The 25,014-nt window shown below is 56.6% G+C and overlaps 1 protein-coding gene and 1 long non-coding RNA gene across 23 annotated transcripts in view; one reads left to right on the top strand and one right to left on the bottom strand.

Annotated features, from left to right (window-relative positions):
* Positions 1-5,538: 5,538 nt before the first annotated feature.
* LOC142600650 (uncharacterized) lies at positions 5,539-14,208 on the bottom strand. The gene is made up of 3 exons (XR_012834254.1): positions 11,952-14,208; positions 10,660-10,760; positions 5,539-8,766 (listed from the first exon to the last, which is right to left on the bottom strand). It is a non-coding gene; the product is annotated as an uncharacterized LOC142600650 (long non-coding RNA).
* Positions 14,209-23,918: 9,710 nt separating this feature from the next.
* The window catches only part of MAP4 (microtubule associated protein 4), a 162,652-nt gene continuing 161,556 nt past the window's right edge, over positions 23,919-25,014 (top strand). For 13 of the 22 annotated variants that reach the window (XR_012834250.1, XR_012834251.1, XM_075746954.1 and 10 more), the window contains exon 1: positions 23,940-24,073. The gene's annotated coding sequence lies outside the window, so the exon portion shown is untranslated. Of the gene's footprint in view, positions 24,074-25,014 lie in introns of all 22 variants that reach the window. The other 9 variants (XM_075746946.1, XM_075746940.1, XM_075746942.1 and 6 more) reach the window with 4 other exon arrangements.

Raw genomic sequence — 25,014 nt, 5'->3', positions numbered from 1 at the left:
AGTTGCAGCTCGCTTTTGGGTGAAGAGCCTTGCGTGTGCTGGACGCTTTCCCGGCGGAGCACCTGAGAGGGCTGTTCCGACAGGGATGTCAGTGAAAAGTCAGAAAGCGGGGGGGATGAAGAGCAGGTGGCTGACAATGGGGTCAGCGTTAAAAGCTTCACTTAAAATACAGCAACGCGACTTCAAATCCACCGGAGGCTAAAGCGGAGAACTGGTGGGGTTTTTTTTTTTCCTTGCCTCCATCTGTTATCCTTAAAACTGATGTTGAAAGCAGCTTACAGCTTCATCAGCTTCTACCGCGAGCTCCTGAGCGCCGCAAAGCTTAGTGTTTTCTGCCGTGTTGCTTTACCTTTTGTGCCCCAAAAGGACACCTGCGCTATCTTTTTATCTCGTGGCGTTTGTGGCTAAGAGAAAGGCAAGCTGCAAAGGGCCGGCTGCCCTGGCTGTGCCAGCGGCTCCTTCGCCGGGGGTCCCTGGGACACGGGAATTGGGTGTTGGACCTTCCCTCCAACGCCGCCTCGCTGCGGCTTTTCGGCCGCTGCCTTGTGAACAGGCGTTTTTTTAGCTACAACTGCTACCGGGCAAAGCCCTGGTTTGAAATCCTTCTGTGACTTTTCAAACAAACCTTTTGTCTTCGCCTTTCTGCCTTCGTTATTTTCTTTGCGCGGGAGGGCAGCAAGATGCCTCTTCCCCGGCCTCGGAGCCTGTTTCTGCATCTCAGCTCCGGCCGACGACGGCAGCTCTCCCCGCTCTCGGCAGCCCGGCTGCTGTGGATCCCGACCTCGCAACAACTTGCTGTAGTGCTTTGTCAAGTGAAAGTGCCCCCGTCTGCGGCTCCCCCGGGCCAGGAGGAATTCTCTCTGCGCGTGGCAGGAGCGCAGAGCGTGCGGTAACTCTGCCTGGTACCCGGCGTGGTGAAAGGGCGAAGTAGGATGGCTCTGGCTTGGGTTGAGGCAGAGGGGTTCAACGGATCAGCTAAAATCCGCTAATAAACCAAGCCTGCTCCTGCTAGTTTGGCAGCGGGGGAGCTGGATGTGTTTCAGGGCAACGGCCCGGAGAGTTCTGTCTCCCCAGAGCTGGGGGGGTTCGTAGGGAGGAGCGACGGACGGAGTCACCGCTGGTGAAAATCTGGGCTGTACCTTGGTGCGGGCAGTGCTTTTTGAGGGAGATTCACACGGCTTTGCTGGGCAGAAGCTGCTTTGTTAAGAAAACCATTGGCTTCTCGGCTTGGCAAGGGCTTTGAGTGACACGTGTGATTAAGAAGTTCCCTGGAGAGCTGGTGCAGGGGCAGCAGGGCCGTATAATTCCAGGAAATGTTGGTACCGGGATTTGGCCAGGCTCCAGAGCGACATCCTGCCATTGCCCGGTCCCTCACCAGAAACCCTCTGGTCCCTGCTCCGCCTCGGGCATGGTTACACCTGATTGCCGGGGGTGGCGAGAGGACAGTCCCAGCTCGGGGCCTGCACCAGTGCCTCCATTTCCCCAGTAATGGTGATAAACGGGGCAGCTCTGCCCCAGGGAGCGGTGCCCGTCGCCCTCTCTTCCATGGGAGCAAGGAGTGGAGGCTGCCAGCCCGGGCAGAGGGTGGAAGGTCCTTGTGAGAGGTCACCAAATCCAGGCAGGGCTGGAAACCAAGCTCATCTCCTGCTGCCCAGCCACGCTTTGGGCGTGCCAGACAAAACTGCCCGTGTGGGTGCCAGCCCTCGGCCTGGCAGCGGCTGCATCCCGGTGCCAATGGGGCCGGTGGGCAGGAGGCCGGGCTGCGTGGCCCCGGGAGATGGGGCACCAGGCACAGCCGCCACGACGTGCCCACACCGGGGCTCTGGCTGGGTGCACCCATCGCTTCCCCGCTGGGTCCGGCCACGTGCCCGGCTCTGCGCCGCTGGTGCCGGGAGCCACCGGGCCCCTCCATGCCCCTCGGGGGCCCATGCTGGAGCCGAGGGGGTCCGGGCTGCCGCTGCCTTTTAGGGCTGCTCTGGGCTGACGAATCGGCTGCCAACCTGCGCGGCGGCGCTCAGCAGGCAGCGGCACGCCGGGGGTCCTGGGCGGGTGGCACAGACCATCTGCTCGGCATTAACGAACGATGGGTTTTCCCCGGCGGTGCCCCGGTCTCTTCCCCGTTGGGGCCGGGGCTGTCGCCCCTGTGCAGTTCGTGCTCCCGGCTCCGCTCGGCCCCGCGGCTCTCGGCTGGCAGCCCTCGCTCTGCCCCGTGTCTTATTTTTAGGCGCACAGAGCTGATGCCACGCTCCCCTGGTGCTGCCTGCTCTTGGTTGATGCCACGCACATCCCTCCGTGCCACGGCCGGGCTGGGACGTCCCCAGCACCCGCCCCAGCCCTCCCCACGGCCCCGTAACCCCAGGGTGGGGGAGCAGAGGGGCGCTGGGCTCACCCTGTGGTGCTCACCCGGCGCTTTGCTCCAGCGCAATTTGCTCTCTTTTAGTGCGTGGAGGTGAGACGCTGCCAGTGCCGCCCAGACCTCGGGGCCGGTGGAGACCCTCCGCCGTCACCCGCACGTGCGAGCGGGGACCCAGCGGCCGGGTGGGTGCGATGCCCCGGCTGATGGAGGTCCCGGCCGTGTCTCCCTCGTGCTGGTGGCTCGTGGGTGTCCCCAGCCGTGCGGGACTGCGGTGCCCCTGTCCTTTCCTCCCGTCGTGGGAGCAGGCCCTGCAAGTCACGCAGAAACAGATTAAACTGGCTAAAACGAGATCGTGTGTCAGGGCTGGACGAGGAACCTGCATTTGGATGAAATGTGGTGTGTTTGTCCGCCTGGGGAGCTCTGAGAGGGCAGGTTTAGGCACCGTTCAGGGCCATCCGTCGCGGCCCCGGGGGCGGGCAGCAGCCAGGCACCGCGTGCCCCTTGGGGCAGGGACGCTGCCAGCGCCCGCTGGGCGACGCTGCCAGCGCCCGCTGGGCATCGCTGCCCCTCGCCAGAGGCACAAGGGCAGCCACAGCCCGAAAGGCCCCATCCACCCTCGCCACGTGCAGGAGCATCCCTGTTCCCCGCAGCCTCCTCCTGCACCGCTCCGGCAGCACCGTCCCCACCAGGACGTCACAGAGCCAAGAAAGCCACCGGCGAGCAGCTTTGCCAAAATGCTTGTGCTCCCGTCGAGTGGGGAGCCACAAACCCTCCTCCTCCCTCCGCCGAGGCAGCAGTGATGGTCGGGGCATAATTGTCCCTGAGAAGCCGTGGAGCTGCGAGCGTGGGACGCGAGTGACACCGAATGACGCTGCTGGCACCTGGAAAGGGCCGTGGGGGGGACAGATGCTGCTCCCCAGGTGCTGCCGTCTGCCTCCTCCCCACCCCTCCCTCCTCCCCTGCAGCAGCACCCGGGAAATTTATTTTTGCTGCCTCACAGGCGATGCCTGGACTATTCCTGGAAACCACCGGTGCCATCAGACCTGTCACTCGCATCAACTCTGCGCTGCCAGCACCGGTCCCCAGGAACGGGCTGCCCTCGGGGTGCGCGGCGGCAGAAGGGAGCGGGCAGGGGTCTGCACAACCGGGGGCTTCCTCACCCCAACTGCCCCCCGCAGAGTGCGGGCGGGAGGGGAGGAAGGGGGAGCGTGCATGGGGGGAGGCAGCCGTGCCCCAGCCAGGCTTCACCTCCTGCGATGAGCGGTTCGTGGAGCCACGGCGCCTCGGGCACCTTTGGAGAAGGGATGTCACCGAGACGCCCCTGGCTCGGCCACTCGGGCCAGCGCGGGTCCGTCTGCCTTTGGGGGTTTTATCTGCTTTGGGGGGCACAGCCCCAGCGGGCGCAGACAGGATGTGCTGGCCCCAGGGGAAGTTGCTGCTTTCCACCCGCAGAAGACACGTCCCCGTTTGTTTCTGTTGGATGAACTCTCCAGCGACGTTTGCTGGGGCTTAAGGCTCGAGCAAGGAGCCATAAAAAGGGAGAATAACATCAGAAGAGGAAAGTGGAAGGAGGCCAAGAGGAACGCGGCCAAGTGCCCTTTCCTTCTTTCTCTTTCGCTCTGCGCGGGAAATCCCCGAGACCGTGGGCTGTATCACATCCCTGTGCCAGGCAAGACACGGCCTCGAGCTTGCGTGGCCCCGCCGCCACGGGCCACGCGCGCAGAGGGACCCCGACGGCAGCCCGGGGGTCCCGGGGAGGGCGAGGAACCAGGGGAAAGCTCAGCTGGAGGAGGGGGGCCCAGGGAAGGAGCAGCTCCCGTCTGGAGCCGGGCTGAAACCGCGCCGTAGCTTTCGCTCCGCCTTGGCGGATGGCAGCACGGATGACTTCTGCCACGGCGTTTGGTGGGACGGGTGAGTCGGTGCACGCTGGCGGAGGAGCGCCGTGGCTGGATCCAGGGTGTCTCCACCGAAGGAATTAAGCAGGGCGGGAAAGGAGACAGCGGCTCCTCTGCGGTGACGAGATTAGCGTGTGCAAACACCACCGCGGCGGTTGCACAAGCCTCTTCAAACAACAGCCTGGTGCCACGTGAAGGTACAACCCCGGCTCCAAGGTGCTCGTTCCCGTGCTGGGCAGGGCCCTCCCCGTGTGCCGCGGCTCAGCAAGCCCCGCACAAGCAAACCCCGGTGCTGGCAGTGCGGCGGGAAGCGCGGCGGGCGCCTGGGGGGTGCCAGCAGTGGCTCCGCAGGGTGACCCATGTGGTGTCGGGCCTCCGTGACGCCCAGCCCGGATCGGCCGCTGTGGCTTGACGCTGAGCGGGGGCTCTCCAAGAAGCTGCGGCCCCTTTCTGGGCACAGGCTCCACGTGCCAGGATTTGGCCGTTCCCCGGCCGGGCTCGAGGTGACCCAGCAGCACGGCGGCAGCGCTGCGATCCTGGCTGCACGTGACACCGAGCAACGCCGTGATGAGACCGTGCCGGCGCTGCTGCGGTTCGTCCCTGGTTCAGCCCTGCTTCGCCTCTGCCCTCCTCCTCCTCCTCCTCCCTGGGGCGGGGGCAGCCCCACCGGTGCGGAGCGGGGCAGGAGCTGCGCCCACGCAGGTCTCCGACTGCAGCCACCCTCCACCGCAGCCCTTCTCGTGCAGGGCGAAGAGCAGAGCCGTGCTTGGGGAGGCGGCAGCAGGATGAAGGATTCAAACCTGTCTCCCACCGCCACGTTACGCCGTCTGGCACGCAGCGAGCTCCGGGGGGGGGACACACACCCCCCTGCGCTCACGGGAACTCTCCAGGCATCACGGCGGTGCCAGGCGATGCGGGGTCTGCCCATGCAGAGCATGCGGGGCTGCGGTTGGGGCTTTCCTGGACGCAGAGTCGGTGCTTTGGGTGCGGAGGGGCTGATTTTGGTCCTGGCTGTTACCCTGTTGCTGCAGGAGGAGGAGCGGTGCCCCGGGCGCCACGCCGGGATCAACCAGTCGCAGTCCCACAGACCCGCGTCCCCCTCAGCTGCTCCTCTCCCCTCCGTCAAGGGTGGTTGGAATTGGGTAAGAAGTTTGAAGGTTGTTGTGCAAGGCGGATCCACGGATGCAGCCGCCGCTCAGCCTCGTTTCCCGGGGAAGCCTGGCCAAAATTCACGGCAGGACTCGGAAGGAAGCCCCACATAGCTCCTCGATTCCAACGCCTGCAACGCAGGGAGCCCTCCGACAGCGCGTACGCCACCGACCGCTGCCCCCCGCAACGCTCGCTAAGGAGCCTCGGCACCAACCTGCAGACGCTGCCCTGGGGTGGGGTGCGCCCTGCAAAAACCGGGGCGGGGCGGGGGGGGGCTCGGCGGCAGTGCGGAGACGCCGTGCCACCGAGCTGCTCTTCCTCCCAACAGAGGTGGGCCTGGCTCCGTCCATCATCGTGGCCGCGCTGAAACGGCTCGTGCCTTGAAATCCAGCCTGTCCTGCAGCCTGGAGGATCCCCTGAGCTGCCAAACAATTGCTGAGGAAGATAACGATCTTTTAATGGGAAGCAGCGCAGCCTCTTTAGGCTTGCTCGCACAAGCCTGGCTCGCTGGAGCAGCGGGCGCGCTAGCTCGGCAGAGCTTCTCACTGTTCCTTTCTCCCCCGGGGTGAAACCCGTCCCTAAAGCACTGCACCACGCCGGTTAAATCCCAAAACGCTCAGAGGGGGTGGGAGAGCGGGGCCCCGTGCCGAGTCTCCGTGCATCCGGCACTACGCGTCGCGCGGTGCTGGAGTCCAGCGCTGCCCGTGCTCTCCGCGGCGTGGACGGGCGGAGGGTCCGTCCCGCTCCCTGCCCTCGCACGCTCTGGCACAGCCCGAAATCCCCGTTTCCCACCCCCAGGCTCACTCCCAGGCCCACCGCAGACCCCTCGGGTTTCTGGTTAGCTTTCAGACCGTCTCTGAAGAGCGCTGTGGTCAGACCAAGATATTCTCGATGACGAGGTGCCCGTCCTTTCCAAAGGAGGACTCTGACTGCGCCGGCCCCGTGTCTCCAGTTACACAAACACGCACGGCCAGCGGAGCGGCAGGGCTCACAGTGCCTTACCCTGCGCTGCAGGATTATTTTAGGAAACTTGGCGACAGCGGGGAGCTCACATCTCGCCCTCCCCTGGCCGCGCTGCTCCGGGGGGTAAGAGCGAGAACGCGCCACGATCGCCTCACGCCGGGGCTGGGGAGGCATTTTGTGACACGCCAAGGGCACGGCCAGCGGCCCCTTCCCTGGGTCTCGCCAGGCCGAGAGCCGAGTGGGGTACGGCACCAGAGAGGGGGGTGCGGGGACCCCTTCTCCAGTCCGCCTCCCGCTCTCGGAGGGGCTCTCCTCACCTCCGTCTTCTCCCGTCAGAAACCAGCAGGCCCCGCTCCTCCCTCGGCTGGGGAAGGAGAGATTACCGGGGCAGAGCCAGCCGTACGGCACCGCCTGCTTGAATGGCCGCCCGAAGTCGCTCTCCGGTTAGCAGCAGAAGCATTGCTCGAGGTCACAGCTTTGCTGCGTTACGGGCTGTACGTGCGCGCACACACACACGAGCGCGCACGCGCACACGTCCTACGACCGCGCACAGCTGTCTGTTGGATCCTGCCGAGGCTGGTCAATGTTTTACCGTTCCCAGCTGCTCACAGCTGACCCGATAGCTGGCTGCGGCGCCGGTGGGACCATCGGAGTCGCTCACAATCTGGTTTTTGTCAAGAGCCGCGATGGCAGCAAACCTCTGCGCCGGAGGCTGGGGGCTACGGGGTCCTGGGGGCAGCGGGCCAGGGCCTGGGGCTCTCTGCACTTACTAACGCCCTGCTCCTCGCCCGCTCGGACCTCACGCTGCGGCCAGGGCCTGTTCCTAGGGGATTTCATCCCAAACTCACATCAGGCAAGATCTGAGGGGTCACTTCAACCCACCTTTTATGCTGTGGGGTTCGAAGCAGCGAAGGGACCGCTCTCCGCTCCGGGTGCTCCAGCTCCGCCGGGCAGCAGAAGCTGCCAGGACAGCTCGGAGCGGGGCCAGCAGGAGCGGGGTATTGTCTCAAACTGCGGCAGCTGTTTGCGAAACGAACGTGTGTCCGTGGCCTAGGAGACCGTCTCTTGCCCGGATAGCTGACAGTTGAAATAAAGACATTCAGACCGAGGAGACAAAGGCACGATTGTTATTGCCGCAGCACGGACGGCGTTCAAAGAGGCAAGTGGCTGTCGCGCACGGAGGCTGTGGCGGAGCTGCCGAGTCCTGGAGGGCTCTTGCGCTGTCGTTGCACGCTGCTAAAGCAGCAGCTGGAGCCTGTGGAAAACAATTCCCCAACGCCCCTCTCAACACCGGGAAACTCCTGGCAGCTGGGACCTGATCCCGAGCGTGGAGGCTGGCAGTGCCTGCGCCGGCGGTGGGGACCGCAACAGGGAGAGCAACGCTGCAGCTGCTGGGAGAGGCGGGTTTCATGGTGGCTGGGGGAGAAGTGTGGGGTTTGGGTGCTGGGACAGGAAGAGAAACGGCCAGCAGTGCCTCATAGAAAAATGCTCTGGGAATTTCCGTGTGGGCTTTGCTGGATGCTGGCAGACCTGCTGACCCCGGGCCGTGCCGACGCTCAGGCCCCGCGAGATGCGGAGCAGCCGTACGTCAGCTGAAGGCCGTATCTGCCATGTTCCCTGTCTTCGTTGCCGACCGGCTGCCGAGCTGCCGTGCGAGCTCAAAGCCTCCGCGCCGTGCCCGGGATCCCGGCTGGGGACCGTGGGGCGCTCAGGTCTGCCCTTTGTTTGATCTGTGCAGCCTGCGTGAGGGAGAGGGTGCAGCTGCAGCCCCTCACCCCGCAGAGTGCTCCAGCGCTGAGCCGGGCTGAGCTCGCTCACCGGCCCCTGAGCAGCTCTGGCACCACGCGCCCCGGGTATCGCCGTACAGCAGTCTGGCTGCACCATGGTGCTTCGGCGAGTCATCGAGCCTCAGGGTCTTATTTACCTTCCCATCTGTGTTTTATTCACCTTCTCTCACACACACCGGTTTGTTGAGATAGCGTTGCTTCTGCCTGACAGAGCATCTTTCCACTGGCCCTGCCTCTGCTCCGGCAGGCTGGTGCAGCATAGCCGAGCGGAGCCGCACGGACCCGGAGCTGCGCTGAGCGTGGCCGAATACAGCAGGGAAATTGCAGCAACCTGGATGTTTCATAGCCATGAAGCAGGAGCTGGACTCGGAGCCAGACGCTCTTGTGCTGCCTCTTTTCTTCCCCAGATGGATGCACGAGTCCTTTTTTTTGTTAGAAGCGTGTTTGTGCGGAGTCAAGAGCAGCGCGTCTGGATTTGAGCCTGGGCTCTGCCCCAGGGCTGCTCGGCTGCAGAGGGAACATTCGCAGACACAGGCAGCCGGCGGGTGGCAGGGAGCGCTGGCTGCGACGCGCATTCGCACCCTCCTGCGCGTTACTGGGCATGCAGCAAGAAAGCCTGGGGGAAACAAAAAGCATTAGGTCGACAGGCCTTAAAGCAGCTTCCCCCCCCCCCCATCTCTGCAGCTAAGCGTTCGCACTCGGCTTTGGGCCACAACGGAGTAGAAACTTCTGCGCCTTGCTGAATACGTCGATGGCAAAATCGGGGTGCAGATGCCTGCTCTTCCTCCTGGAAGTGACGAGGAGGTCCCTGCGCAGTAAGCCGGGCCCGCTCGCCTCCCTCACCACACGCCAGCTAGAGCAGACTTTTCTTTCTCCAGCGTGATGTTGCTATTGACAAAAACATGTAGACACCCACCCACTCATAAATAACTCAGTTATTTCCAAACAGAGCTGGTCTTTGCCAGAATTTCCTGCAGTCCCCTGTGCAATCAGGCTGCCTCGGCGCTGCGGCGAGCCTTGTTCTGCTCTCCAGCGGAGCAGGCCTATCGAGGACCGCCTCTGCGGCGGATCTCCGGGCAGCCAGCTCATCCAGGGCTGGATTTCAGTTGAGTCACGGTATCATGTTGCTCGAAGCATCCATTACAAGACATTTTAATCGGCCCAGGAGGAGAAGCTGTTCCAGTTGAAAAGAACAAAATGCTTCAGCTTGCATGGCGCAGCTGCGTGCACGGGGACGGTCAGGACGTGGGACTCGAAGGAGTCCGAGGGACGCAGATTTACCGAGTTCTCTCCCCGCCACCACCAACGCTCTGGGGCGCTTTCCTCTTTCACCAAACTGCCACTGAGAAGATTTTTCACTATTCAAATGACCGCAGCCGAGATTTGTACAAATGGTAGCACTGCAACATTTGTACAAATGGTAGTACTCACGATCCTTGTGGTTTTTATACGCCTGGCTGGACAAACTGGGCAAAAGTGAATTTTCAGCAACCCCCGAGCCTTGCTTTCCACAGATGCGGCGATGTTCGTGGCGGGGACAACAGACGCAGGCATGAAAGCCCCGGCCTTTTCAGAGCCGTGGGGTTTGGCAGCACCCCGAATCCCCCCCCCCCCCTTTAACTCCCGGCTCCCACGGCAGGCAGAGCCGCGCCGGCGGTGGCAGCCACCGCTGCAGGCACCCGCACGTCTCGGCCGGTGACAGGGAGCAACGTCACCTACTCATTTTCAAGACCGCCTTATGAGGAAACAATAGCAGCAATCCTATACCGCACATCATCATGCATGTGTATATGCATATGCACATCATTACACATATGTCCATGCATAAAATAGCAACGTCGTGCTCTTTGTTTAGCAACTTTAAACACTTTAAAATTAACGGCCTGTAAATATTAGAACCAGACGTAATCACGGCAAGGCTCTCTGCCAGAGCAGCCCCTGCACGACACCGGGGTGTCGTTTCTGAGCTTTTCTGGAGCTCCCCTCAGCTGTCCTGGCAGGAAAGAAGATTTTTTTTTTTAACAAACATTAGTGTTTAAAAATATGCTGATTGTTTTCAGCTAAGTGTATTTCAGTAATAAATAAACGGCAACGAACCAGCTAAGCACCCCGCTCGCGCGCTTTCTGGTTTTGTGCGGCAGGTCGCTGATGTGCCGGCCGCCCCTTAACAATAGATTTCCTTTTTTTGAACTGTTCTTTCAGTTTTGGCCTGATTTCCCTCTCTGAACAAGAGGCTGTCTGTCGTCAGCTGCTAGAAGAGAGATTATCTCCCCATTCTTCGTGCCTGAGCATTCTGGCTGGGAAGCCCCAAGGGATTACCACAGGCTCATTTGATAATAAATAGCCATATTTGTAATATTTGGTTACAAATCACGTCCTAATACTCTTTAATAACTGGGCGTGTTTACCATACAAATACAACCTTTTGCTTTCATGACAATCCCTCCAAGATTTCTCCCAACCTGTCTTTTAATCTAACCCCATGAGGAACCTTAGCAACAATACTCACATCGATGTTCTTTCATCATACTGCCAAATGAAGTTGTCGGTTCTCTTCTCCCAGACTAAAGCCTGACGCTGCGGCAGCGCACGGAGCGCTCGGTACACAACCTTGTCAGCAAAGCTGTCAGCAGAAGAAAAAAAAAAATAATTATGTATTTTGCACGAAAGTTTCCTCACTGGGCAGGCACCGGCACCGCAATGAAACGACGGGATCTGGAAGCTGTGGGGACTCGGGTGGTCCCGATTCCTCCGACCTCCCCAGCTCCGGCCCTTCTTCCCGGCGCCGGTGGCCCACGGCCAGCCAGCAACACAGCACGGGGACCGGGGTGGTGGTTTCTGCCCGAGCATGGCTCTACAGGCTTAACCAGAAGAATAGCAGAGTTTGTTTCTGTTTCTAACTCAGGGAGATTTCTTTACCGACCAGCCAGCCGACTTTAAGTATTCCTTTGCTTTCCCACTGCTTAACTCGCCTATTTCATGATTAAGGTTTAAAACTGCTGAGAAAGTGCAAGGCCTCTCTGCTTCTGTCCCAGACAAAAAGAAAACAAACACAAAAAGAAAGAAAGAGTAACCTAAAATATATGAATGCGTTTTTGGAGGAGGTGATTATTTTCTTTAATCGACACAGGGCAGTGCAGCAATAGTCACGCTCGCAGCTTTGTGCCTGGTAAAGCAGGGAAATCGGGTGCTCCGGAGCCCTCTGTCCGCTTCCCCTTTGGGACTATGGCCTTGGTCCCGTCACGCAGCGCCCGGAAGAGCCAGCCCAGCAGCTCTCCAAACAGGCCCTTTTCTTCTTTTCGTAGCCCACCCCGCTTGGCTACCATGCACGCATTTGTATTTCCCCTCCTGTGTCTGCGCAGCTGATCCGGAGGAGCCAGAGCTGCCCCCAAGGGTTTCCCCTCCGCTGCGGCTGCCGTAGCTCGCGACTCTGCCGGGGGCAGCGGCACAAGTCCGGTATCCCCGCAGGGATCAGCCCGCAGGGTGGGAGCCCCGGAGCAGACCTCACGCTGCTGGAAACGGAGGCAGGGCTCCTCCGGGGGCGGCAGGACATGGAGCAGCACGGAGAGCATCCCGGTGCTGCCGAGTGCTCGGTGGGCGCTCCAGGAGGACGAGCGAGGGGGAAGGCGGCAGTGGTGGGAGCTGCAGGGTGCTGCTTTTCGAGCCCTGGTGCGGACCCACTGAGCGCAGGCTCAGCACGCAGGCTGCTTCCCCCAGTCCCGCTTCTGCAAGAGACGTGACCCTGTTTTAAAACCTTTGAGCTCGTTCCCCCAATTTAGCAAGCCTCTGTTACAAACCTACCTTCATTCATTACCGCTCAGGCTGTTCTTACTCTCTCCCCTTTCTAATAACATTGCATTCTCACCAATGCTTATTTGGGATGACTGTGGGAAGATTTTGAAACCAGATACAGGCTTGGCAAAACATTCATTATGGCTGTGGCTCATCTTCTCAACCAAGAAATTGCATATTCCCCCAGTGCTCCAAATCTGCTTCCATTTGCTGAAGCAGCAACTTGACATTTAAGTCATTTGGCTCTTCTCAGTGGTTTCACATTTTACTTCTCAGATTTCCTGAGGAATTTGTTGCAGACTAACATTTAATCATGCTCTGGTAGGGTGACAGCTCAAGTTTAGCAAAAATATTGCTAATGTTCAGATCTGGAATAATTTAATTCAAAAGCAGATGCTTTCCCAAAGCAAGGGATTTATTTAGATACTAATTTTAGGGAAATGTTTGGGCTGGTTACAGCCAGCACAACTCCACCGGCGTGTAAGGCTCCGCGCAGTGCGTTCCTGACAGTTGTGACAAACTGACGATCCCTTATTCTCTCTTCCAAAGTCTCTGTGGCGCAGTAGAGGAGACAATAGGCATCGGAGCTTGTTCTCAGGCAGAGGAGAATTAATCCATTGACTTTTAAAACTGCTTTGGGGCTGACACCCAACACCGACAGTTGTTGTCCATTAACAAAATATGGGAGGGATGTCCACATAGGACAGAGCTTCAGAGAGCTCCCTTTCCAAAACTCTCTCTACAACGAGAGATTCATACAGCTAAAATTAAAAGGTTCTCTCTGCTGGCTAAAAAACAAGGACTAGGAAGGTTTCCAAGTGCTCTGTTAGCAGGATCTGAGCATTGTCCTTGCTTCATCCAGTTTCATTTGGGGTTTATATAAACCACAAGCACGATCTGCAGATCACTAGCTAGTATTTCTGCTAAAATCTTTAAACAGCGATTTAGTAATGATACGGGCCTCCAGGAACTGCACACAGCAAAGGCCGAGTGAGAACACCAGGAGAACAGCTACAGTAGTTTCTTTCATGGCCTCGTGACATTTGTCTGGGTACCATCTGACCCCACAGCTTTTCAAACTCCCTGTTGCCTCTGCAGTTTCTCTTCTTACCTAAAATTTCAGGTTTAATCCATCCTATCTAGTCTGCTGCTCATGGATCTACTTGAGTAACTCCAGAACTCGGGCTATTTGAGGACTAGAGGATTTCATATTAAGCGGCAACAGTAGCATGTATTTCATCATGATGCGTAATGACCTTTGGGGATTGTTTTTAATTTGGGAAAGAACTCTTGAGTCATTTCAGGCTTTCAAGCCAGTGTCTCCTTCACTTTCATATGGCATCTTTATGTTCCTAAAGATTTGCTTGCCGGCGTCTGTCGCCAACGTATTCAACTATACACTTAAGGGAGTTAATTGCGACACAGCTTTCTGATCTTGGGTCTTCATGACTCTCTCGTAATCTTTTTCTTCTAAGACTCATTTTTCCCAAGCTTGCTCTATCTGTACGATTCTCTGTCTATTGACTGATGCTGGTACTGAAGACTTCTATTTATAGAAGTCTTTATCACTTACTTCTTTATCACTTATTTTGTGGCATTTCATGCCCATAATTTTCCCAGCTGCTGCAAACCTTCTTCAAATCAAATCATTTGGGAGTAGTTTAGATGAGGGGGGCTTTGATTCCTCCAGAGTTTGTTTTCTTCCCCGTAAAAGGCAGTCTTTAATAGAGATACCACTTCACAGTAATAGTGATTCATCTAGCTTATCAAAAACTTGAAGATAGTTGAGTTGGGCTATTTGGTTGCCTGGATCCTTGTCTGGTGAATGCTTCCAATCACGTTCGATTCACAGACGTATGCTTAAATATTCCTTAATTTCTGCCTGTCAACTGCTACGCTATTTTCCATGATTGCAGAATTCCTCCACTGCAAAAATTCCTCTTGACTGCAAAAATTAAATGCCAGAATAATACCTCAAATCAGTCCCCAGCAGCCCTCTTTTGCTGGGCCCCAAATACCTGCCTGCTCCCCCCAAAGAGTGTTTTACCCAATGGCTCTCGTGAAATGCCGTCGCGGGGGGTGTGGGTGCTGTCTCTGAGCCTTCTCGCTGAGTTTGACTTCTGCAATTGTTCAGACTTTCTACAGTCTTCTGTCTTTTCTCTCCCCTTCTTCCTTTTCTGAATTTCACTGTCTGCCAAGATTTTTTTCATCGGATTATCATTATTTTCCATGCTTTGTATGAACAAGTTGTATTTCTATTCCAAGCAACTGGAGTGCATTCCCTTCCCTCCCCCCCCCAAGTCTCTCATTTTTGGAAGATGAATAAGAATTTAAATGGGAATTCTCACCCATAATAATGAAAGCTGCTGTCAGTTCCCCCAGCTCTCGTTTCTTTTTAAAGCGAGAGCAGAAAGATATGTAGAAAAAATATTGCAGTTTGTGCCCTTTAAGCATAAGCTTTGGATATTGTCTGGATTTTTTTTTCCCCCCCTACTGGCAATGATGAAATTTCGCAATCAGGTCTCCAGGTCTGTTGTGGAGTCCCAAGGGAAGAAGTACTCTTCTAGAAACCCTGTTTACTTTGTCTCTTCCAGAAAGCTCGGGTTTAACAACATGGTAATTAAATTTTTATATGACAGATTGAGTTTCATCCTTCAGCATTTTCAGGCAATTTTTAATTCTAATGTCATCCACCCTCTGTTTTATCTATAACCCAGGGAAGTCTCTGCTGCAGCCATGTCATGCAGCGCAGTGATGCACTTTCACTTTTCTCCTTTGGGCCAGTTTCTAGCAGTTACGCCCTCACCCCAGCCAGTACTTTCCTTTTTTTTTCCTATTACGATTTTGGATGTGAGATGATTCCTCGGAGATCACCTCTCTAACCCCAGTCTCGGGGGTTAGCTGATTTTCTCTGGTTCGTATCCTCCACTCTGGTTTGGCAGCCAGGGTTTGGGAGCAGAGTCAGAAAACCTCCCCAGCTGCAAGCCTGAAAAACTCGTCTCAGTGAGGTAACACATTTGAAATGTTTGGAAGGTCCATCTTCCACAGCCTGGTGCTCCATGTCTGCTAAGCTGGCCGGGCTTCGTTAGCTGGTGAAGGCAAACGACGGTACTACCCGCTCAGGTGCTGGGCAGCCAGTTCAGTCCAGCACGCCTGGCCAGTGCTGAGCGGCTTGCAGGGACCACGGACCATCTCTGGCTGGTCGGAGACTTCTCACGAGGCTCCCGCTTGATGCTGCAGTGAGCTGGGCGATACACACCCGAAGATCTCTGCCTTCTGCTGTACTGTACCTGAATGATTGGTGTTTGGCGTAGGGACTATACTGCTGCCTCCGTTGGCTCAAGCTGCAGGGGAAAGAAGCTTTTGATCAAGAAGGGCTGAGCTCTGCCTTGCTGCTAATGTGGCACTGCCTTTAATCCACACAGAAGGCTTGCTTCTGGCCTAAAAAGATGTTTTTCATGCGATTTTCATGTGCGGCTCATAGTTAAAGCTGAAGCATATAAATGAAAGCTACACACCCTTTATTTGCATGTCTGAACTGATGAGTGTGCAAAATGGGACCAGCAGTGGCTGCGCAGCTGTGGCTGAGCACCACGCATACGATCTTTCTGTCCCGCGTGGCTTTCGTAGGGTTCATGCAAATGGACTAGCTGCCCAAACTGAAAATAAACAACAGAAAATGCCCTGGGAATTCTTCAGCCAAAGCGCTCTCAGCCGTTCTGAGGAACCAAGGGGAATTTCATGGGAGTCAGGTTTCTAAAGTGACTGTGTCATCTCAGAAAGGGACCTTGGGCATTACCGTACATAGCCCTGTCCTGACTTCTGCTTCGTCTACGAGCAAAAGGAACAAGAGTTTAGAGATCTGAAAGATGAAGTATAATTAAAGTATTGGAACACAGATGAGTGATGTAGGAAATGTTTGCAAATGGTACAGTCTTTACAAAGACAACACTCATAGTCCTGCCTCATCCCACCACAGCAAGGAAGTTGGAGAATTCAAGAGAGTTCACCACAAGCAGGGAGGGCAGACGTGGAAGACAGAAGAGCCCACGGTGAGACATTGAGAGATTGACCATCTCAGAAGAAAATTCAAGTCAGAAGTTCTGTGATGGAACCAGAGAAAATACTGAACGGCCCAGAGAAAGTACAGCAGGAACCTTCCATTTCGTTTTTGATGTTACACAAACCCAAAGAACTGGAAAGCCGCACATACCAAACCATTAATTTGCACATGTACCATTACGCCGTGTAACTTGTTGCCACAAGAAAGTCTTGCCACTGGCTTATTAGGACTCAGAGAGAGAGTGGACCACTGGGTCCCAGGAATGCCTACAAAGGTGATAATGAGTGGTATGGAAAGTGTATTGAACCTCCTGTCCCAGAGCTTCAACCCATCCAGCACGCAGAGCGCAGGATGAGATTCAGCGCGAGGAGATCACCCCCATTTTGGTCTGGCTGTGCCTGTTACAGCACGCCTGGCACCAGCTGCCATCAGAGACAAGGCGCTGCACTAAAAAGACGGGAAGTTTGGCTGCTTTTCACAATTCCCTCATTTTGTCCGAGCAATGACAGCACGTTTCATAACAGGCACGGCAATTCCCTAGATACCTGTGCCCTTCATCCCACCACCCTCAGACCTGCTCCTTCCAGCCTCTAGATGAGTGATCCGAACTGTCCCTTCTGCTGCTCTCTGTGCCTCACCTCGTACCTGATCATATAAGGAAGGAAGAGAACGCCACAATTAAAACAAACCAGTCCCTGACCCCTGAGACACTCTCCTTGTTGGTGAAGGATCTCACTTGCATGAAACTTCTTGCAGACCTGGAGGGCCTAACCGAGCCGGGCTCTTTGCAGATTGCTTTTCCCCAGAACAGTCATCTTCTGTCTCATCACACAGCTTTTGTCAGTCCTGGTTACGTGCTCCATCTAGTGCGGGATGGAAGCTCCTCGGGGCCCAGAGACCTCTCACCCGCTCTTGTCCCCCGAGTGTCCTGTGCACCAGAAGCAGGACAGAAATAGCAAATCACCATCAAAGTGATCAGGAGTAATTTGTGAGCTGCAAGTTTCTCACAGCAAGGGAGAAAACGTCTGTGGCTTCACCAGGGATAGCTGCACAGAGTGGGGAACGTGATCAAAATCCCCTCTCTCCCCCACTTGGTAGTTTGAGGAGAATAATTTGATTGAAAGGCAAATCCTTTAATCTCCAGATATAAATCAACAGAATGGCAGAATTGCTTAGGACAGAGCGTATCATATAGGGCATGTACTGTATGTCTTTTCCCTTTAAACGAACACGGGCCCTCCAGCTGTTAACCTATTTATAAAAGGTAACTCAAGGCTACACGCAAACTCCCGGGGACATTTCATTCTGTCATTACAGCACAGACTCAATGTTTCTGCCTCAAAATAATTGGGCTTGGTTTACGAAGGCCCAGGCTAGAGAAGAGATCGGCTCTGCCAACCTGATGCTAAAAGCCCTCCCTAGCGCGGAGGAGCAGGATTAAGCCCTCCCGAAGGCCCTGCACTTCCCAGGCTCTGCTTAGATAAAGAACGATGCAAATATCAGCTCCTACACCATGACAAGCCTCTGCAGGTTCTCCTCCTCCTGCATGCGAAAGCCCAACGTCTGGGTTACGTGCTGTGTGTGGGAAGCGTCCCACACCCTGGGTCACTCGCGGTAGGACCTATGGTGCAGGACAGCAGCTAGAGCCGTGCTTTCTGCCGGTGCTCCCAGGACTGCAGAGCCCTCGCCAGCGGGACTCACTCCCCCAGGCTCAGTGCAGCATCGCAGCCACCCTCCTCTTCCTCTGCGGACCCGCACACCAGGTTACGGCTGGCGGACAGATCCCAGATCAGGAGATCACGGGGTGTGCCAGCTGCAAGGCAAATCCCATGACCCGTCAGAGAGACTTGACAGGTCTCTGGGATGGCAGGGATCCCTGGCCAAAATTCCATGCCTTCCATTGTGCTGGAGTCAGCTTTGATGAGCATAACAGCCCCGGCTGGCTGGCGAATATCTGCCAGTGACCCACAATGCTTTTGTTGTGGCCGGAGCAGCGTCCTGCCTGACTCTGACTAGTTAGCTTCTACTTGCATGCCTAATTCATGATAGGGAAGTGGACGGGGAATGAAGACTGCGGCATGGGAGTGAAAGTTGCAGGCTAGTTTTGTAAGAGCACTCCAATTCTCCGAGATGCTTACAGGCGTTCACTTTCAAAAGCATTCAGGAACCTAAACTTCCTGAAGACGAGTCTGTTGGGTGCTGCTCTAAGTGCTGAGGCAATTCTCTGCTCCACTCAAACGTTACAGATCTGGTTCCATGTTGTTTTTTCTTTATAGAGGCCACAGGTTCATTACTTACTAACTGCCACTGACAAGCACTCATGTTTGGAAATGCCCCCTCCAAAGGCTCTGCTGCAAGTCTGAAATGAGTGAGAGATCAGAGGAATGACAGTGAACCCCTCAGCAACCAGCAGCTCTTAAAGCAGCATCCCTGCAGAGCCAGGAGAAACCCCGGCAGCCCTGCCCCACAGGCACCTCTCATGTTGAGCATTCACCTTTGGCTATCACGTCATGTGCTTTGAGAAGAGAATGACAAACTCTAGATAAATGGGCAAGAAAGCTGCGTGGTTCATTACTGTTTCTCTCAGAGACGTTTGCTGCCAGTGCCCTGGAATCAGCAGAGCCACATTACCGAGCGTCCTTAATTTGCGCTGGCTCCCATCAAAGTGGTGATGAATGAGCATTTGCCAGAAATGAGCTGTCCCTTTCCAGCTCCCTCGGTGTTCCCAAGTGACTCACATGATGTAAGTCAGGCCTACACTTAGAGCAGCCTAACTGCTGGCTTGCTTTACCTGCCCTGCTGGGCTAATGGGCCTGGCCAGGAGCGGCTCGTTAGGGAGATGAGCTGGTCCCCTTCCCTTTCCCCCATCCACTTTCACTGTCTGGCTTGATGAAAGGGCAGAGCCGTTGCCTACACACCTTCTCTCCTTCTGCCTCCCCCCCCCCCAAAAGAACAATCCCCTTGCTATTACAAGGACAGACACACCTGTAGCATCTCATAGCTTTTGTCTCCCGTACGACCGAGGAGAGTGGATCATGCTGCCCTCTCTTTCAGGCCAAATGTAGCTGAGAGAGGACTCAGGGAGTCTGGAAAGGCAGCTGGAAAAGCAAGTGGAGAAGTAGGTTATATTCTTTTGAGGCATAAACAAAGATAAATGAGATGCTCTGAATTTTTGCATAGGGGAAGTATGTGGGGAGGCAACAAATGGAATCTGTCCTAAAATTGCTGCCATAAAGCAAAGAGCAGACTTCAGATTTTAAACTAAACCAAGGAAGTTTCGTATTAAACAGTGCCCCACAAAAGCCATGCTAAACTCGAGTAGAATAACAAAGCAGCCATCAGTTTTTGGGCAAGCTAGGCTTGTAAGCACAGTAGCAGCGAAGAGAACATGTCAGCCAGTTGTTCACCTAGCAGCAAGCCCAGTTGGGATTTCATCCTGCCTTTACGTTGATGATTTCTGAAGAGTCACAGGAATTCACCCGTGTGGAGGATAGAGGTGTAGCTCATGTTATATATCGCCTTTCCTTCTTTCCTTCTCATCAGGAACAAATTATTCAGTCTTCAGATGTAAGCCAAGCTATGAAACACTCTCCTCCATCCTGCTCCTTCCAACGCCAATGATAAAAATTCAACTGGCTTCAGCTGAAACAAGACAGGTTCTAAGAAAATCAGGAAGCCCAGTTCTTAGTGTGCTGAGAAGCTATGCGTAACAGGATAAAAACCCATAGCAGCTTAAGATGTGCAAGGAGCATGCCACAGATTACAAAAAAGAAGCTGTAGATGGGGATGAGACTACCAGAAGAGTCTGTTCTCAGCTAGCAATGTCCATGGAAGAGCAGTGATGGGAGACAGCTGTGCGGACTGGTGTGCTACGTGCTGTAGAAACAGCTTTACTTTGTTTCAGTGGAAGGAAACCCCACAGCTTTAGGGCTGATGCTAGCCCACCTCCCAGGGCTTAGCAATTCAGGTTTTGTAAAGTAGGAAACCCCTTGTGCAATGAAATACGGATGTTTGGATTATGGTGGACAGTTGCCCGCTGCAACGTATAGTTTATAATGGACACATCTATGGCATTAAAAGGCTACGACCTGCTCTGATTGATGATAGTTAGGTGTGCCTGGCTGGGACTAGGGTGAGTTACCAAAGCCGTTGCTTGACAGAGGGAAGTCTGGATGCTTCTGTCTCCTTAAAACACCAACAGTTTTCTCCTCTGTGACCACTGTGCAGTGAAGGTTAGGCTTTGGACTCTTAAGTTTCTCTTTCAGGGAATAAATTCAGGGCTTGGTGAAGAACCAGAAGTTCTTTTTGAAGCCCAAAGCAGGTCAGCCCAGTGGTCAGACATACAGCCTAACATTGCACTGATATAACCCACAACTTCCGAGAATCACAGACTCATTTGGAAAGGAACCTCACAGCCCATCCAGTTCAAACCCCCTGCCATGGGCAGGGACACCCTCCACTAGCCCAGGTTGCCCAAAGCCCCATCCAACCTGGCCTTGACCACTGCCAGAGATGGGGCAATTCTTGTACTATATAATACAACAATTCTCATTGTACTACAGTGTCTGTTCCAGAGACGCAGGAATTGCTGTGCTGCACTAGAAAGCAGGGTCTACCCCATCTCAGATAGTACCTAGCAGAAAGGCTCCAGAGGAGAAGAGAGGTGGATTTAGTAAGGAGAGAGAGGGAACTTTAAGCCTACGGTGATCTGAAGCCCAGGGTAGGCTGGGACAGCCCTGAAATTCAAACCGGCGCCCGATCCTCCCAAAGAAAGCCATTAGGATGCTATTTTATCTTGGAGCTTAAAAATAGCACATGGTACAAGCAGTTGTTATAGATATGCCTTTCATCAGGACACGGGATTTCCCCCCCTGTCTTCCCCTTACAAGCTCTGGCCCTGGAAATGTACCCACGCTCTCAGCTTTGGGAGGAGGGAGGTGGGCAGAAGCTGCAACCTTAACTCTACCTGGATGGGGTGTGCCCCCTTCCACAGCCTGATACGAAGGGTGTTCCCTCCCTCAAGTGACCAGACACAGGAGACACACCTATTTTTGTTTTAATTTAGTCACCACACTTTGATTTTCTTATCTGGCAGGCCAATGTGTCCCATACTTTCATGAGATTTAGGAGCTCTGTAGCTCCCTCCAGTCAGATGAATGACACATCCAGTCCTTGGGCACATGCAGGAACCTTACTGCCAGCAACAGGGGATGATCCCCCTCCCTCATGGATTAACTCACATAACAGGTTGTAATGGTTTAAACCATGAATAAGGCTGAATGTTCCTCCTGCGCGGCTGTTGTCACTGCACCTATACTGGATGGTCCCACCTTTCTCTTGTCTGAGGGAGTTTCAGCCATGTGCACTACATGGCTTCACTAAGGGCATGGTGACCGCCTACGATGGGGTTACAGCGTTGGTGGATAAGGGAAGAGCGACTGACGTCATCTGCCTGGACTTGTGCAAAGCATTTGACACTGTCCCACACAACGTCCTTGTCTCCAAATTGGAGAGACCTGGATCTGACAGATGGACCACTCGGTGGATAAGGAATTGGCTGGTTGGTCGCAAAGGATCACAGCCAATGGCTTGATGTCCAAGTGGAGACCAGTGAGGAGTGATGTTCCTCAGGGTCAGGATTGGGACTGGCGCTGTTTAACATCTTTATTGGCGACATGGACAGCGGGATCGAGTGCACCCTCAGCAAGTTTACCGACGACACTGAGCTGCGTGGTGGGTCAACATGCTGGAGGGAAGGGATGCCGTCCAGAGGGACCTGGATGGGCTGGAGAAGTGGGACCGTGTGAACCACATGGAGTTCAACAAGGCCAAGGTCAAGGTCCTGCATGTGGGTTGGGGCAATCCCCAGCACAGCTCCAGGCTGGGTGGAGAATGGATGGAGAGCAGCCCTGAGGAGAAGGACTTGGGGGTGCTGGGGGACGAGAAGCTCCACATGAGCCGGCAACGTGCGCTGGCAGCCCAGAAAGCCAGCCGTGTCCTGGGCTGCGTGTCCAGCAGCGTGAGCAGCAGGTCGAGGGAGGGGATTCTGCCCCTCTGCTCCGCTCTGGGGAGACCCCCCTGCAGTGCTGCGTCCAGCTCGGGGGGCCCCAGGACAAGCAGGACACGGAGCTGTTGGGGCGAGTCCAGAGGAGGCCACGGAGATGCTGCGAGGGCTGGAGCACCTCTGCTCTGGAGACCTCAGGCTGAGAGAGTTGGGCTGGTTCAGCCTGGAGAAGAGAAGGCTGCGGGGAGACCTTGGAGCCCCTTCCAGTCCCTGCAGGGGCTCCAGGAAAGCTGGCGAGGGGCTGGTGCCAAGGGCAGGGAGGGACAGGCCAAGGGGAATGGCCTGAAGCTGCAGGAGGGGAGATGGAGATGGGATGGGAGGCAGCAATCCTTCCCTGGGAGGGTGCTGAGGCCCTGGCAGAGGGTGCCCCGAGAAGCTGTGGCTGCCCCTGGCTCCCTGGCAGTGGTCAAGGCCAGGTTGGATGGGGCTTTGGGCAAGCTGGGCTAGTGGAGGGTGTCCCTGCCCAGGGCAGGGGTGGCACTGGGTGGGCTGGGAGGTCCCTGCCCACCCAAACCACTCTGGAATTCTACAACTATGCCTGCTGTAAAAAAGCATGTTCTTTGATCACTGACCATCCTGCTATCTACATTTCATCCCTTCATCTTGTTCTCTTGCCCTTCTCCTATCCTCCTGCACGCCAAGAAGGTTGCATTTCTGGACCAGAAGGGCCACAGTAGAATTGAAGCAAAAGCACCAGTGGTACCTGTCATTCAGCCACCCAGAGGGGTGGGTGAACTCTCCATCTGTCCCTGCACTCTGTGTTTTACAGCAAACCTCCTTCCAGCTACTTCACAACACCACCGAGTCCTCCTGTCCAAGATAGGTACGCACTTGCTCCCAGGAGGACGTCCTCTTCTCTGCCAAGTGTAGTCCTTTCCCACCCCACCTCACCCTCCCCGCCCCATGGGATCTCCTTCATCCCCTGTCAGCCACCACCCACCCTCAAACTTTGTCTCTGTGAACAACCATTTTGGTCCCCAAAGGTGAGATGACAAAGCATAGTTGGCAGGAACTGAAATGTGCTGCTTGCTGTGGCTGTTCATCACTGTGTGCCAGCTGTACACATGATAGCGCTGGGGTTGCTCCCTCTGCCTGGGGAGGGGACCTGCTCTTCCCTCCAGGGACCGCACCATCTCCAGAGCACTGCTGCAGACACCCCACCAGCACCCAGGGCCTCCCCAGCCGAGCTCAGGCCCCATCAGTGCCCGACAGCCCCACCTTCCCTCACCGTATCTCCTTGGGCCCTGCCCTGTCATCTCCAAGTGCCCTCACCGCCATCTCCCCTCACCGCTTCCCCCAGCCTCCATCTCCCCTCACTGCTTCCCCCCCAGCTGCCATCTCCCCTCACCGCTTCCCCTCAGCTGCCTTCCCCCCTAGCCACATCCCCTCAGCCCCCTCTCCACTTCCCCTCAGCTATGTCTCGTCAGCCCCCTCTCGTTTCCCCTCAGCCATGTTCCCTTGGCACCCCCTCTCCTCAGCCATGTCTCCCCAAGTCCCCTATCCCCCTCAGCCCAAATTCCCCCAGACCTCTCCCCCTCGGCCACCTCCCCTCTCTGCTCGTCCTCGGGTTCTTCCCCTCACCCCCATCGCCCCACAGCCCTCCTGCTCCGCCGTGTTGCCCCCGGCCATGCCCGTTTCCCTCAGCCCGCCCCTGCTGCCCCTCTCCCTGCAGCCCGGCCCCGCCCCACCCCACCCACCACCATGGCCCCTCCGCGCCGCACCCTAACCCGCTGCCCTGTCACTGCAGCACCGCCTCAGCCCCTCCCGCCGCCCGCCCAGCCCTGTGCCGCCCGCGCTCGCGGGGATTGGCGGACGGCGGGCGCGACGCGGTTCTATTGGCGGAGCGGTCGAGAGCCCGCCCGCGGCGCTAGCAGGGTAGTACGCTCGGCGTGAGGCCAGCGGTGCCTCTGTTCCCTCCTCCCCCGGCCGGGCCCGCAGGGGAGAGTGACACTCACCAGGCGGCTCCGTCCCGGCGGCAGCCCCCCGCGCCCCCCTCCGCCTCTGGTAAGGGCCGACGGGAGGGGGCTGCCGCTGCGGGGCGCGGGTTGGGGCCTGGTTGTGGGGACCCCCCCCCCCCCGCTCCGAGCGGGGAGCGGGCGCGGCGCTCTCTGAAGCGATGGAGGGGCGGCCCGGCCCGGCCCGGGCGCGGGGGCTCCGGCCTCGCCCTTGTGAGGGGGCGCGGGCGGCCTGCGGTCCGGCGGGGCGGGAAGGGGCGCGGGCGGGCCGGCCGGCTGGCGGGGGCGGTATCAACAGCAGCAGCGTCCGCGGGTCTTTTGTGAGGGGGCGCGGGAGGGGCGGCCGGGCCGCGGGGAGCCGGGCTGCGGCGGTTGGCAGCCGGCGGCGCGGGAGCGAGGGCGGGCCGGGCTGCGGCGCGGTCGGTGACAGGGGAGCTGCGGGGCGGGGGGAGGAAGGGCCCGGAGCATCAGGAGAGCATCTGCCTGGCGAAGTTTGGGTCTGGGTCATCCCGGAGGAAGGGGGAGCTGCCGGGGAGAGTCTTTGTTGCGTGGAGGGAGGGGAGGCTGAGGTGATCCGGGGAGGGCTGCTGCTTGTGCGGCTGTGCTTTGCACAGAGTTCTGCTGGAGCTGCCTCTCCCCAAACTCCTAGGAAACGCGGTTTTTTGGTCGAGGGCGACGCTGTGAATCAGTACTTCTTGGTGGGACCCCTCGAAACTTTTTGTAACGTGATTTTCCCCCCATCCTTCCCTGCTATTTTTCTTCTCGGCCGGCCTCCTTCCCTGCGTTACAAGGATTGTTGTTGCAGCAGGGGATGTCCGTGCAGTAATTCGGTAACGCAGAAGGGATAAGTATTTGCAGAGTTGCTCGCTCGCAGCTTGGTGCGATGGGTGTGGCGAGCGGAGTGGATGCGGCAGACTCGAGGCCTGTATGGTTGCGTTGCCCAGTCATCGGCAGATTCGAACAGCCATCTATTTATACAGATCGGGCCCG

Source organism: Balearica regulorum, chromosome 2 (genome assembly GCF_011004875.1).
Source record: "Balearica regulorum gibbericeps isolate bBalReg1 chromosome 2, bBalReg1.pri, whole genome shotgun sequence".
NCBI lineage: Eukaryota > Metazoa > Chordata > Aves > Gruiformes > Gruidae > Balearica > Balearica regulorum.
Note: the sequence above shows the minus strand (reverse complement) of the source record. Positions and strands in the feature narration are given on the sequence as shown.